The 14,802-nt window shown below is 36.5% G+C and overlaps 1 protein-coding gene across 2 annotated transcripts in view; it reads left to right on the forward strand.

The window, feature by feature from the left end:
* LOC148953681 (annexin A13-like) overlaps nt 1-14,802 on the forward strand; it is a 150,859-nt gene that overhangs the window by 86,420 nt on the left and 49,637 nt on the right. The gene's annotated exons all lie outside the window — the stretch shown is intronic.

A 14,802-nucleotide genomic window follows, 5' to 3' on the forward strand; every position in this document is an offset into this window, starting at 1 on the left:
TTTCATCTCCTTATATGGTAATTGACCTCATCCTCAAAATTAGCGGGGAAAAGATAGGGCTGATCAATTACATCGATCAGCACCTGTTTATCGAGAGGTCAATGAGGGGTGAATAGGTTTTTCATAGGGATTGTATCTTGGAAACTGATCCAACTGGAGAGAAGACGGGAACAAAATCGGATGAAGGGCTTCTTGATATGAATTCCCTGTACCCCTCGGCTATGTCTCATAATGCACTACCCTGTGAAGACTATAAATGACTCAATGAACCTCAAGGCTTAAATTTCCCCACCATTGACAGTGTTGAGGACAATCGGCCGGTTGGATGGTTTTTTGAAATTGATGGAGAGATACCAGTGGAGCTTCATGATTCGGTAAAGGATTTTGCTTTTCCATGCATCAATAGATTTGTGTCTAGGACTCTTTGAGTCCCCGCAACATACCTTTGGTTGAGGTGGAGGAATTGCATTGGACACCTTCAAAACACAGATTTATTGCCGACATCCTGCGGAAGAAAAATATTGTTGTAGATCATGTGGCATTAAAATAGATGTGCAACAACGGTTTCAATGTCAAAAAGGTTCATAAAGCCCTCCAGTTCGGTCAAAAACCCTATATGCAAACGTTTGTTGACACTTTTGTCAAGAAACGTTCGGAAGTGAAAACAAAGGTCGAAAACACAATCTATAAACTCATTTTAAATTTGATTTTTGGTAAAATGTGCGAAAGTGTTCGCAAATGGAATCGTTGTGACGTTGTGACCGATACCGAACAATCTGCTCGAATTATTGCCGATTAAAACTACACTTCCTTTACAATCATTGGCCCGGACATGGTACTATTGAAGAGAAAAAAATAAACATTGTCCTGAATTAAAATATTGCTAAAGTGCCATCTTGGAAATTTCTTAAAAGCTCATGTTGGAATTCTACTAAAATGTAGAATCAACTTATATTTTTAAGATTAGAAACGGGAAGTGACATGATTTCCCGTGGTATATTTGTAAGTCCAAAGGTGTACTTTATGTACAATTTCACGAGCAAAATTGTTGGCAATTCGCTCGTTAAACTATAGGAATTTTCACAGTAAAAATTTAAAAAATTGCCATGAGTACCATTTCCGCCCAGGTCTATGTTTTTCAAGACGGTGTGAGTACCCTCCCCCTTGGGTACTACTTAACTTCCGACCGAACCGAATGTATTAGTCATAGGGAAAGTCTCGTTTTTAGTAAAGTTCAATAAAATAAAATTTTCCGAAACCTTGGGGGGGGGGGGGCTCACGGGCCGGAGGGGGAGGGGCCTTCAGCCACCCGTCTGGCCACAAGAGGGGGGCCGCCACCAACGGTATCTTTTTACTTAGAGCAGATTTTTTTTGTACTTTTGTAAATATACATGTTGTTTTTGTTGTGTTCAAATTAAAAACGGTGTAAAAAAATGCGAGATTATTTTAAGTGTATTTTTCATTAAATGTTATATTTTTTAAAAATAACAAAAGTGTATTTATTCAAGTGCTTTTTTCCTAGTGAATCTTTAAAATAAATGTTTTTTTTTCCTATAAATAAATAAATAAAAAAAATTTAAGTGTATTTTTCTTGTTTAATGTGCTTTTTTCTGTAATGTACTATTTGTAAAGTGCTGCTTTTATGCTAATAATACAAGAAAATATGATTCTTTATTGATTTTGTTCTTCTTCTTAAACGGAGTAGTAGCAGTAGTAGTAGTAGTTATAGGGAAATTATTTAGTCATTAGACAACTATAGTCTACAGTTAGTTGTGGGTGAATTGTTGAAGGGAACATTTATCAATTTAAAACACCTTTCAGATCGTTTCTGTGTGGTCCATCAATGTCTGGCAAAACGACACTTTCAACTAAAATAATTAAAAATTGCGATAAAATGTTTGTGGAAAAGCCGAAAAAAAATCTACTATTGTTACAGTATTTGGCTGGAGTCATACGATAAAATAAAAGCAATTGCTATATCGGGGTTGGAGCAGATACAATTCATACAGGGACTTGATGTTTTCAACATTATTGAACCAAACTCTTGGCTGATTATTGACGATTTAGCTGAATCCATTGAACAATGGTCCCAGGAAATGCTACAATTGTTTATCGTTTACTCTCATCATGAACAGATTTCCATTACTCTAGTTCTACACAATCTCTTTCATCAAAGCAAATGTATGCGAACACTTGCATTGACATGCACCTACTATATCATCTACAGGGTTGTTCGTGATTCTAGCTCGCTAATAACTCTCAATAAAGAAATATCCCCCGGTACACCCAAATTTCTACTTTCAGCGTACAATCAGGCTACTAATAAACCCTACGGCTACATCCTATTGGATCTTAATCAAAATACACCCGAGGATCTACGTTTAGTAACAAGTATTTTTGACAATGAAATTACCGCATATCTCCCCCGTGAACGGTAAAAGGTCTATTAGCTGCCAGCAAGAAACTGAAGAAATTACATGAAAATAGACATTTATTTTCCGCCCTAAGCACTTCAAAACCCCCACTTAGGAAAGTCATACTCAAACATGGTATTGACTATGATTTCATTAATCTAATATCCGAACCCTGTTTAAATTTAACCAAGGGAAATGTTCAACTGCCAGAAGTAGTTAAGCATCAGACAAAGCAACATAGTTCCATTGTACGTATATTGGCCTGTTAAAAGAAAAAAGGAAAGAATTTTAAAGGAAACGTCTTCTTCAAACGGGCGGTAACATTTTCACTATTTTACTGCCAGTAATCGCAGGACTCGTAAGCAGTTTTATCTAGAAGGCTAAACCCTATAGATTGACTCCAATAGAACTCGCTCTCTCACCCGTGGAACACTTTGAGGACAATCTGAGTAAATTCATTGACACCGAGAATATTGAGGATGATAAGAAACTGCTTTTACTTCAAGATGCAATTTTCCGAGTGGACAAACATAAGCCCTATCGTGCAAGAGACAGTGTCATTGATAAATGATCACAAAAGAGAACCATCTTCACAGGATTCTTCTGCTATCACTGCTGGAACACAATTCAAAAAGGAGGAATTGGATTCAATAGTGTCGAGCATTGGAAATCTAATGTCCCACTCATATCGTGAACAAAGTAAACGACTCATAACATATCTCATGGAAAGTGGTCTCAATCATATTCAAGGTGATAGCAGTGGGAATGGGATTATAATTCAGGGCAAGAGATATAATCTACTTGATTTAATATATGATATGGTTACAAATAGTAAAGGACTATTATCATTTGAGGCTCATTTATAAAACTTTCTAAATACATTAAACTTTCCCAAAAGCCTTATTAGCAATAAGCAAATTCTAAAAAATTAAATGAACATGCTCCTTCGTCGACATTAAAACATGAACAATAAGAAAAAGAAGAAGAAGAAGATTTTAAATCAATCTTGGAAAAACACTAGCACATCTAGTGGGAACAATGATTTGACAATGAGGAGGAGGATGAGGAGCACACCACTGATAGCTAGACAAAAGCGAAGACGTATCAAGTCATTATGACCACCACCAACACCAACCACTAGTTTACAAAAGAGAAGCGGACGTTACACTACGTGTTTACGTTAAAAATGGTTGAAGTTATGAAATGTGTTTATGAAAATATTGGTGAAGTGGTAAGTATAAATTCCCCCACCACTCTTTCCAAAGTCACGGGTGTTCACAACAAAAGTGTACAAGACAATCTACAAAATGAATGAAGTTACACTCTGCATAGAAATCGTAGGCTTCGTGCTAATCATTATCGAAAAACAAAAGCCTTTTTCCCATTGCATATAATGCAAGCAGATACTTTAACGCTAGATGAGATTCAAAGACGTCGCAATACACCGTACAAGTACATTCTACTTGCAATCAGTGTTTTTAGTTGCTATGCTTATGCCATGCCATTGCGGTCAAAGAGAGGTGTTGAAGTTGCTCAGGCTATTGAAAGTATTCTCAAACGGGATTTTTATAAAAAAATTCAAACGGAACGCGGTAGTTAATTTGTTAACCCCCATGTTGCAAAAGTACTAGTGAAATATAATACACTGCTCTATCATAGTCATAGTCCTATAAAGACTGCATTGACCAAACGATTTATAAGATCTATTCGACTTTTAATATCAAGATATTGTACATTGAAAAATTTACTTGTTTTTAGTCATGATTTAGATAAAATCATGTTGATTTATAATCAACTACCTCATCGATCATTGTCCAACTCAACCCCAACGGAAGTTCATAATTCTGATCATGATACAATTGATAATTTTCTTAAACAATATTCCAATGAAACGATTGTGAAGAAGAAAAAATTTAATGTTGGTGATACTGTTCGAATTAATAGACCAACTAAAGTTTTTGATAAGAACAATTACTTGTGGTCCACTGAACTTTTTAAAGTCGCAAAAATCCTAGACACTAAACCCAGAACTTATCGTCTACGCGATACCAAAGATGAAGAGATTCTCGGCGGCTTTTAAGACTATGAACTACAAAAATTTAAAAATAATAGTGAAATATGTCAAATTGAAAAGATATTAAAGACTCATACTCACAGAGGTAAGAAACAGTTACTTGTTCGGTGGCTAGGATACAACTCTGATTTTGATTCTGGGATCGGTGTTGAAGATATTGACAATGCCCAATGATCTCTATGTAACATTTATAACCAATGTTTCCGATCCTTTCTACAATGACTTGAATAAAACAAGTGATTTTTGGACGAAACTCTCCCCCGCCTTCAAATTCGACGGGGTGTATGAAGCGGCTCTTGTCGACTGTTTTCTCAAAAATACCTATGACATCCTGAGAAAGGATCGTGTGTGTGGTATAAAAGCTATACCATTCGACTGGTCACTCATTGTCGAGTATGAATGGGTTGAAGCACTTAAATCTAGTGAATATCCACATGTCAGATTGAAATATATAGAAAATGAGAGTAAGACGGATTTGTGTCACGCAATCAATAGAAAAATCTTATATCGTAGGAACGGTACATTCCATTTTTATTATTCAATGGAACACGATAGGATTTACCTTACCTCACCTGTTGACACTGAAAAGATTCATCCCAATGATAATCTGAGAGATTACTATCATGTCGAATTACTATTACTCTGACTATTCTGGATAGTAATTCGATAGTAAATTCGACGGGGTGCATCAAGTGGCTCTTGTCGACTGTTTTCTCAAAAATACCTATGACATCCTGATAAAGGATCGTGTGTGTGGTATAAAAGCTATACCATTCGACTGGTCACTCATTGTCGAGTATGAATGGGTTGAAGCACTTAAATCTAGTGAATATCCACATGTCAGATTGAAATATATAGAAAATGAGAGTAAGACGGATTTGTGTCACGCAATCAATAGAAAAATCTTATATCGTAGGAACGGTACATTCCATTTTTATTATTCAATGGAACACTATAGGATTTATCTTACCTCACCTGTTGACACTGAAATGATTCATCTCAATGATAATCTGAGAGATGTTCTTGGCTTTAAACAGAATATGATCAATGGGAAAAACACTGGCACTGTTAACGGAATGGATCAAGTTATTTTTGCTGATTGTCCACCTGGTTTTGCCTCGGACTCTTGCATATTTCTAATGCATCCTTTGTCGAAACATCGAGAGTTGGTAACTCAAATGTCCCCCTCCTACGTGTTCTTGACCGAAAAACAACCCATGAGCATGTTCATCACTATAATATAAAGCATCTTCAGTATGTTCCTGTAAACACTTCATATTTGGAACTCTGTCAGTTAACAGTAAGAAGTGAAATTGGTGACCCTCTAGCAATAACAAAAGGTTTAGCCGTGATTAAATGTTATTTTCAACCCATCGTCGATACCGCCTAAAATGAACAATTGAAGAATTCTTTTTGTCTGTCCCGATATCAATTACTATGTTGGTGCTCTGAGTTCAAGTCAAATAGGTCAAGGATTGGATACAGGGTCAAATAGGTCAAGGATATTACAAGGGGCGTACTACAATGTGTGGCTTTGGTCTTGGTAGCTGGTTTGCTATGCTATTTCGTTCTGCACTACCGCTTGCCAGAAAATATTTTGTACCTGCTGCTTCAAATTTTGCTGCCTCAACACTAGAGGACTAGGGGTCGGGTAAAAATTTCAACGAGAGTGTCAAGGAAAATATTAGATCTTCCGCAAGAGCCGTTGGTGAGCAATTAAAATCTTAGCAAAATGGGAAGGGATTAAAAAGGATGCGTGGGTCTCCACCCAGGCGGGAAGCGAAGCACATTAACAAGGACTTTGAGGAATAAAACGAAGAAGACTAATAAGCAGAAAAGAAAAATATTGTTAGATCAAAGAAGGATTTCTTCTCTTAAGATGACTTATCTCCCCAACAAGGAATCACATCCATCAATCAGTTCTTCATTGAATCTGTTCAATGCTGAAAATGTTGATGTCAGTGTCAAGTATGGCTAATATGTACAATCTCATCATCAACAACCCCTCTCGGAAAACATACACTTTCAGATATTTTCCAATGAAGACTATTTCATGGATTTGTCATCAACATTTATTGATTTAAATGTTGCGGTGAAGAAAAAGACAACACAACCACAAATGCTGCCGATGGCCTGTCCTATGAAAATTGTATTCTACACAACCTGTTCAAACAAATTAACATATTTATTAATGGAGCATTGGTGAGCACTAGCAATAATTTATCCAACTATGCAAGCTACATACAATTTATGATGATGACACCAAAGGTATATAAGGAGTTGAGAGGACAGTCATTGGGCTATAAATATAGATCAGGTGTTAATACTGACGGTGAGTTGATTACTGCAGTGACCCAGGAGTATCATTTAGTTAGAAAAATTAAATAATAAGGTATTTGATATGTCGCAATGGTTACCCCTAATGTCAAGATTGACATAAAGTGGCAACTAGCTCAATCGAATTTCATTTTGAGAAAAACGCTTCCTGCAGCACCCGATGCAAACGTCATTATCACTTTGGCAATTCTTCATGTTTGAAAGCAACAAGTTATGAGTTCTGTTGCATTGGCAGTGGAAAAGATAAGAGCCAATAGCAACAACATTAAGCTTCTTGTCCCCCATACGATCACCAATCAACGTCACATTGCCACTGGTTCTCAGAGTTATACTGATTCATCATTTATCGATGGAGAAATCCCATCAAAACTCGCTTTGGCCTTTGTGACAAGTGGCTGTGCCGTTGGATCCTGGACTGCATCCCACCATGATTTAATTTTTTTGGTCTGTCTAGCCTTGTGTGCAAAGTGAATGGTATTCCACTGTACACTCTATCATTTGATAAAAATCCTATAGAACTCTGTATTAGTTGACCATGCAATCCCTAGATCATGACCCAACTATTGGAAAATGGGATAACCGATTCAATGTTTTCATAAAATCATGGTGTAATTGTTTTGGACCTGTCTGGTACCCAGGATATGAGTATAGTACGAACAGGGAATATACGTTTAGAGTGCACATTTGCTGATGCCTTGACTGAGAGTATCACGCTAATATCATTGAGTCAATTTGAAACCTATTGGGAGATCACACCCAATGGCAGTGTTTTACTAGACCTAGCACCATGAACACAACCCAAATAACCAGAGTATTTAATATGGATCCATACATGTCCCAGTACAAGTCCTATTGCATACCATCGGACTTCATTGAAAAAATTCCAAGTGTTAACGATACCCTAATCATTGTTAATAGCAGTTCATCGACTTTGAAGACAGGCCATTGGCTATGCATCTGACAAACAGCAAAGAATATTGAATTTTTTGATTCTCTTGGCCAATCACATAAATTCTACACTCCACACATCAGCAACTTTATTGAGAGCAGTGGGAAAACTATTATTCAAAATCAAAGGAAAGTACAGGATTTAACGACTAAGACATGCGGCTGTCACGCACCACTCTTTTTCATGTTCAGATATCGTGGCTATACCTACAAGCAGAATCTCAACATTTACGTTGACTTTCCTCGATTGAATGACTTTCTAGTGGAAAATATACTTACAAGCGTGTTTAATATTGATTTTAGTACCCTAGGAATAAAATGTTCTAAAAATATATGTCAAAATTGTTTATTAATAAAAATAATGTATATATATGACAAAAAAACTTTTCTACTCTTTAGATTTCATCTTCTACTAGGTATAGGTATTTGTCGAGAACAACTAATGCAGGTAGATTATCTGAATTCACAGTATACTGATCCTGATGTGCTATAATGTCAGGGTCACATTTTATACAGTACAGTGTAACTTCACTCTTATCATATCTCTTTGTTTAGTCAATGACACTATTCTCATTCATTTTATAGAATTCACATGTTTCAATTCGCTTATTTAAAGCAATGTCACAAACAGTGTCCTCAAGTGGTGAATCAGATTCCGTAACTGCCAAATAAAAATCAGTGGGCTTATAATCATAGTAGCCATTTTCTTCACAACGATGACGTAGAAACCAAATTCTTTTATTGTTCCAACAGTTGAATCGTTGACCCGGCCCCTTCTCCCAAAACAATCTAAAGCTACGACGATACCAATCTCTTAACAAAAAACTAAAATCAAGGTTAGGATTCTTTCCAATCATACCAGGATATGTATTCTCCCACTGATTACATTTATCATAGTGGCAATTCGAGCATAGGTGCCCTCTAGGATGAGAGTCACACACCTCTTCAAGACAGGAAATACAACCTTTAATTTGTACAGCATATCCTCTATGCAATTTACACGGGTTGCATAATCTGCACTTTTCATCATACTCATCAATCATTGTAAAATTCTCACATGATGACCAGCTGCCCAGTGTAAACATGCATAGTGGACATGTATGGAACATTTTTCATGTGTTGAAACTCTCACCTCCAAAATAAAACTGAGCTACAAATTGAGTGGGATAGAGAGAGAGGAGTAAATCATCCTTGAATAACATCTTTCTCGCGAAAAAAAGTCTTAAATTTCTAGGCTAGTGTTTAAAAGCATATTCGCAATATCATTTTGCTGTGTCGTGATTAATATGTCAATAAATTGTGTAAATGTCTTTGGACCACGACGTAAAAGCTTCTTGCAATAGTCTAGTGACGGAGATTCAACTTTCATTATATCGATAAGCATTCCCTGTGAAAATATCTTCCTTTGAAAAGATAACTCTAGAAAATCATCATCTAGAATAAAATGTTTTTTGATAAACACAAGATTCCCCGTGATTCGCTCTTTCTCAAATCTATCCATTTTTTAGAGTCCTAACACTCTCACAGTCAACATTAGACTAACCAGGATTCTTTTTTCCACTCTAAAAATATGCGTTAGCATACTAAAGAAAGAAAAATATCTTCAATTTAGAAACAATTTTATTGACTATAATTACAACAATAATAATCACTGATTCAATTGGTTCTCGTCAATATATTTCACTAGTGAATCTAATGTAGCCTGAAGTCTATTTATATGCAAAATATTCAGTTTTGCTGCAAAACATAATTGCTCCTCGAATTTAAATTTGCTCAATGATATCACGTATCTAGCATACATATCGTCCCATTCAAGGCTTATTCTATATCCTCTTGTTATTTCCACAGCCGCATTTGGTACTCTCACCCTTGTATCATTGCTGCTACCTTCTCCACCATCAAGCTCCAATAGTGTAAATGTACCACTCATTTCCTTTACTAATATCGTCTCAAATAAACTATTTTGTCTCTGAATTCTATTCTCTAACTAATATGAACTACAATGAAAATCACTCCTTATATTTGAATCCAATTACTAATTATGTTACTGTACATGGAAAAGCCTCCACTCTCTCGGATTGGCCCCAAAAAATGGGTGTTGCCTCAAAAACCTATCGGCTTGCATTACACAATCTCGTCCCTGGTTCCAAATATAAAGTATTTGATCGCTTTATAGGTCCATCAACTTGATACGCTTCAGTGGTTCCTATAGATCCCATAGAAATGGAACAAAGAGTAGTGGCTATATGTCCCATAGAAGTATAATGTAACACTCTACTGACAACCGCAGCCCTCAGCGCAAGGGTTGTAAGTTGTACCCATGTACCCCAATGGCATATAAGGGTTTTGGGGAAAAGGTGGTCATATAAGCTACAGAGGGGGCTCATTGGACTGGAAATCAGAAGTTTGAGTGCCGTTTTAAAGAGTCAAAGTGATCGGAGGGCAGCCACCCCGCCTCAAATCGCATTTCCCAAGATAAGTCAGATAGAAATTTTGAGATAGCCATTGGTAAAGAATAGTATAAAGATAATATAACAAAACCTTTGGGGTTGACACAATACCCCCAAGTCTGGGGGCAAGGGTTGCAATTTATACCCCAGGGGCATATAAGGTCCTAATAGAATGGGTGGTCGTAGGAACTTTAAAAGTGGCTACTTTGTTTGTAAATATATAGTTTTAGTTCCCTTTTAAGAGTCAACCTTGATTTAGACCAACTAGCCCCCCCCCTGACATCTTCTTTTCCCGAAATGGATTCGATTGAAATTATGAGATAGTCATTTTGTTACCTATTATCCAAAACTCATATAACAACATCTTTAGGTTGGACAGAGCTCCTCAATGCCCAGGGGCAAGGGTTGTAATCTATGACCCGGGGTATACGAGGTTTTTATGGAACGGGTGGTCGCATAAACTCTGGATCGGATGGGGCTCATTTGATTTGAAGTTTTAGTGCCTATTTTAAGGGTTAAAAGGGACTGGAGAGCAATCAGACCCCCCCCTCTTCCAAGCTTATCATTCCCCAAAACACATCTGATCAAAATTTTAAGAGAGCTATTTTGTCCAGCATTGTTGAAAAGTCCAGGAATTATGTCTTTGGGGACGTCAACCTCCCCACATTCCTCAGGGCAAGGGCTGTAAGTTAGGCAATTTTTTCATTGTTTACGTATAGTAGCGTATATGCTATTGAGAAAGGTATGCATGTTCAAACTTTACTTTCCAAGAAGAGGAAGGGCATTCAGGTGAGCCTTGCAGAGAATGTTGAGGGGAGTGTTGAACAAAATCAAAACACGTTATGTGTATACGGATTTTCAAAAGGGTGTAACTCAGGAACAACTGAGTATATTAAATTGGAAAATTCAGGAAATCGAAGGGGAGATGATCAAAAAGGAAATACTTGAATGCTACCAATGCCACTACATCTACCAAGACTACTACTACCACACTATTCCATTAACAATGCTGAGGGAAAATTTGAACTAAATCAAAAGACGTTAGGTGCATGTACATTGTCAAAAAAGTGTATCTCAAGAATTTATTTTGGTATTAAGTTGGAACTTTCAGAGAATGCTTAAGGGGGAAGATCATCAGACCCAAAGGCAATATGTGCACGCTACTGCTAATATCACTTCTACTGCTCTATTTACTACTACTACTACTACTACTACTACTGTTACTACTACTACTACTACTACTACTGCTTCTATTGCAACTACGGACATATCAGCAATGTCATAGCAATGGCTAATTCTATTAAGTTGAAACTTCCAGGACTTGATGAGACGGATGTTCTAGTGACCAAAAGGCAATGTGCTAATTATAAGTACTGCTATTACTATTAACACTGTTACTAGTAATATCAATACTACAACTGTGACTAATATTACAAGTATGCCTAAGGGAATGAAGGTGAAAATTTCAAAGGATTTTGATGGTGGAAGGTGAATCGAATCACAACACGCCGTCTGTAAGCAGGCTGTTATAAGTATGTAACAGCAATATCTTGGGTGGAGTTTAGTGTGTGAAGTTGAAACTAAGGGTTGTTGTGAGGGATGTTAAACAAACCGAAATAAAATATTTGCATCCTAATACTACTGCTTCTACTCATACTACTACTACACTGTTACTATTATTACTGCTTTTATTGCTACTACTGCTACTAAAGCGTTGGCTACTACTATTAATTCTACTGACACTACTGCTGCAATTAAAACTAATAGTGTTAAGGTGAAAAATTTGAGAAATATAGAAACTGTATGGAACAAGTCTGAAACTCACTATGCCCACACAGGTTGTCAAGCCGACGTATCGGAAATGCTTCAGGATTGGTTGATAATATTAAGTTAAAACTTTTAATGTGTGTCTAAGGGGGTGTGTGTGTCGAAGGGGGTGAAGAATCCAATGGTGCTATGCGCTTACTGCTACTAATACTGCTACAACTATTGCTACTACGCAAGGTAAGGGTATTAGGATGAAGTTTTTAAGGAATATTTATGCTGATGTTGAACTAAATCAAAACAAACTATGAACATATGGACTTTCAAAAAAGTGACAAATCAATATCTCAAGAACAAGTTATATTATTAAGTTAGTCTTTTAAGGGTAAGTTGTAGGGGATTTTGAACTAGCCAGAAGATAATATGTGTATACTTTTAATACTACCACTACAGTTTTGTAACTTATGACGCTAAGGGTATTAAGGTGAAACTTTTAGGGAACATTTATGGGGAGTTTTAATTAAATGAAAAAAACTGTATACACGCAGGTTTTTGAAATGGTATATAAGCAATATCATGGGCAACACCAATCTATAATTGCTAGAAATATCATAGAAACTTTTAAAGGAGCTAATTCGATTCAAAATCAAAATTTTAGCGAATTTTTAAGGGTAAAAAGAGATTAGGGGGCAAGTAGCCTTTCTCTGAAGCCATTACTGGAAAAAAAGAATACTTTTTAAATGTTTACACTTTTTTACTTTAATAAATAGACAAGTACTAAAACTTTAAGGAATAAATATTAGCATATGTAAATTAAACTAACAATCCACAGTAGTAGGAGGGACCTAATGACTAATAACTATACATAATTTATTCATGGTTTATTAATCCATGAGGGGGACAAGATTTCTGAGAAATTGATTACACAATCGAAGGGAACTAGATTTCTTGGAAGTTGATTTACATAATCGACGGGGAGTTATTGATCCGATAACGGGGATTTCATTTTTAAATATGGCTTCTCTGGTCTTTAGGTCTGAGAGATAAATTAATATCCCATTTTTAAATATAGCTTCTCTGGTTTTTAGGTCTGAGAGGTAAATATTAATATTCTATCGAAGCCATAATAGTGCAACTAGGAACACCTTAGATTTTTTCAGAAATTCATGCGAGATCAAGAAAGATTGAATATATTTTACGTGGGAAATGGTTTTTTGGGAATTTCAAATGTTACAGCGCAAGTCTGCCGAAACAAAGGAACACGCAGGAATTACTTTTAGGGGATTATTTGGGCGAAACAAATTAATCGGCATTATGAGGATTTTTTGAGCAAAACAGTTTGAGATTTTTAGAAGATGATTTTGGGTGAAACTCTGTGGTCATTATAATACACAAGTTCCATTTGAACAGTGTTGTGAGGTCCCCTACCCAGACCCCAAAGGGGCCCACCCAACTTTTTTGCCCCCCCCCCGATTTTTTTACACTTTTTTGGCGCGCTTGAGACACATAAGGGCCCCCCTCCCCCAGGCCCCCAAAGGACCTCCTTCCCCCTGGCCCCCAAAGGACCCCCTCCCCCAGGCCTCCAAAAGTGAACCACTCAGCCCGCCACCGGACCCCCTTCTCCTGGACCCCCCTCCCCCATATAAAAAAAAATTTCGGGCTTGAGACACAGAAGGCCCCCCTTCTACCCAACTTTTAGGCTCCCTCCCCGAATTTATCATTTCAGATCAAGTTCTCTTCTTAATCTTCCTCCTAAGCTTATTTTATAAGTTGAGGTACTCATCTTTTTCACTCCCGATAATACTTTACGACTTTTTGCATACCCCAACATCAAGCAATACTTATAAGAGGCTGTATTATATCTTTTCAGAACAAGTTCTTTACGTATTGTCCCTCCTAAACTTATTTTATAACTTGAAGTTTATAACTTTCCACTCCCAACAATACTTTATGACTTTTTGAATACCCCACCAAGCAATACTTTTCAAAAGACTTTTTTATATTTTTTCAGAACAAGTTCTTTACATAATGTCCCTCCTTCAGAACAAGTTTTATACGTAATGTCCCTCCTAAACCAATTTTAAAAGTTGAAGTACTCACTCTTTTCACCCACAACTTTACTTTACAGCTTTTTGCATACCCCAGCACCAAGCAATACTTTTCAAAGGTTTTTTATATTTTTCAGAACAAGTTCTTTTCTTAATGTCCCTCCTAAACCAATTTTACAACTTGAAGTACTCATCCTTTTCGCACACGACTTTACTTTACAGCTTTTTGACCAACCCAACACCAAGCAATACTTTTCAAAAGGCTTTATTATATTTTTCAGAACTAGTTCTTTACTTAATGTACCTCTTAAACCAATTATACAAGTTGAAGTTCACATCCTTTTCACACACAACTTTACTTTATGGCTTTTTGAATACCCCAACACTAAGTAATAATTTAAAAAGGATTTTTTATATTATTTCAGAACAAGTTCTCTTATTAATGTCCCTCCTAAACCAATTTTACACGTTGAAGTACTCACCTTTTTCACGCACAACTTTACTTTATGGCTTTTTAAACACCCCAACACCAAGCAATACCTTTCAAAAGGCTTTGTTATATTTTCAGGAACAAGTTATTTCCTAATGTCCCTCGTAAACCAATTTTATAACTTGAAGTACTTATCCTTTTCACCCACAATACTACTTTACAGCTTTTTGAGCACTCCAACAACAAGCAATACTTTTCAAAGTCTTTACTATATCTTTCCAGAACAAGTTCTTTACGTAATTTCCCTCCTAAACTAATTGTAAAAGTTGAAGGACTC

Source organism: Artemia sp. Qi Xiang Cuo, chromosome 3 (assembly GCF_049724085.1).
Source record: "Artemia sp. Qi Xiang Cuo chromosome 3, ASM4972408v1, whole genome shotgun sequence".
In the NCBI taxonomy this organism is placed as follows: domain Eukaryota; kingdom Metazoa; phylum Arthropoda; class Branchiopoda; order Anostraca; family Artemiidae; genus Artemia; species Artemia sp. Qi Xiang Cuo.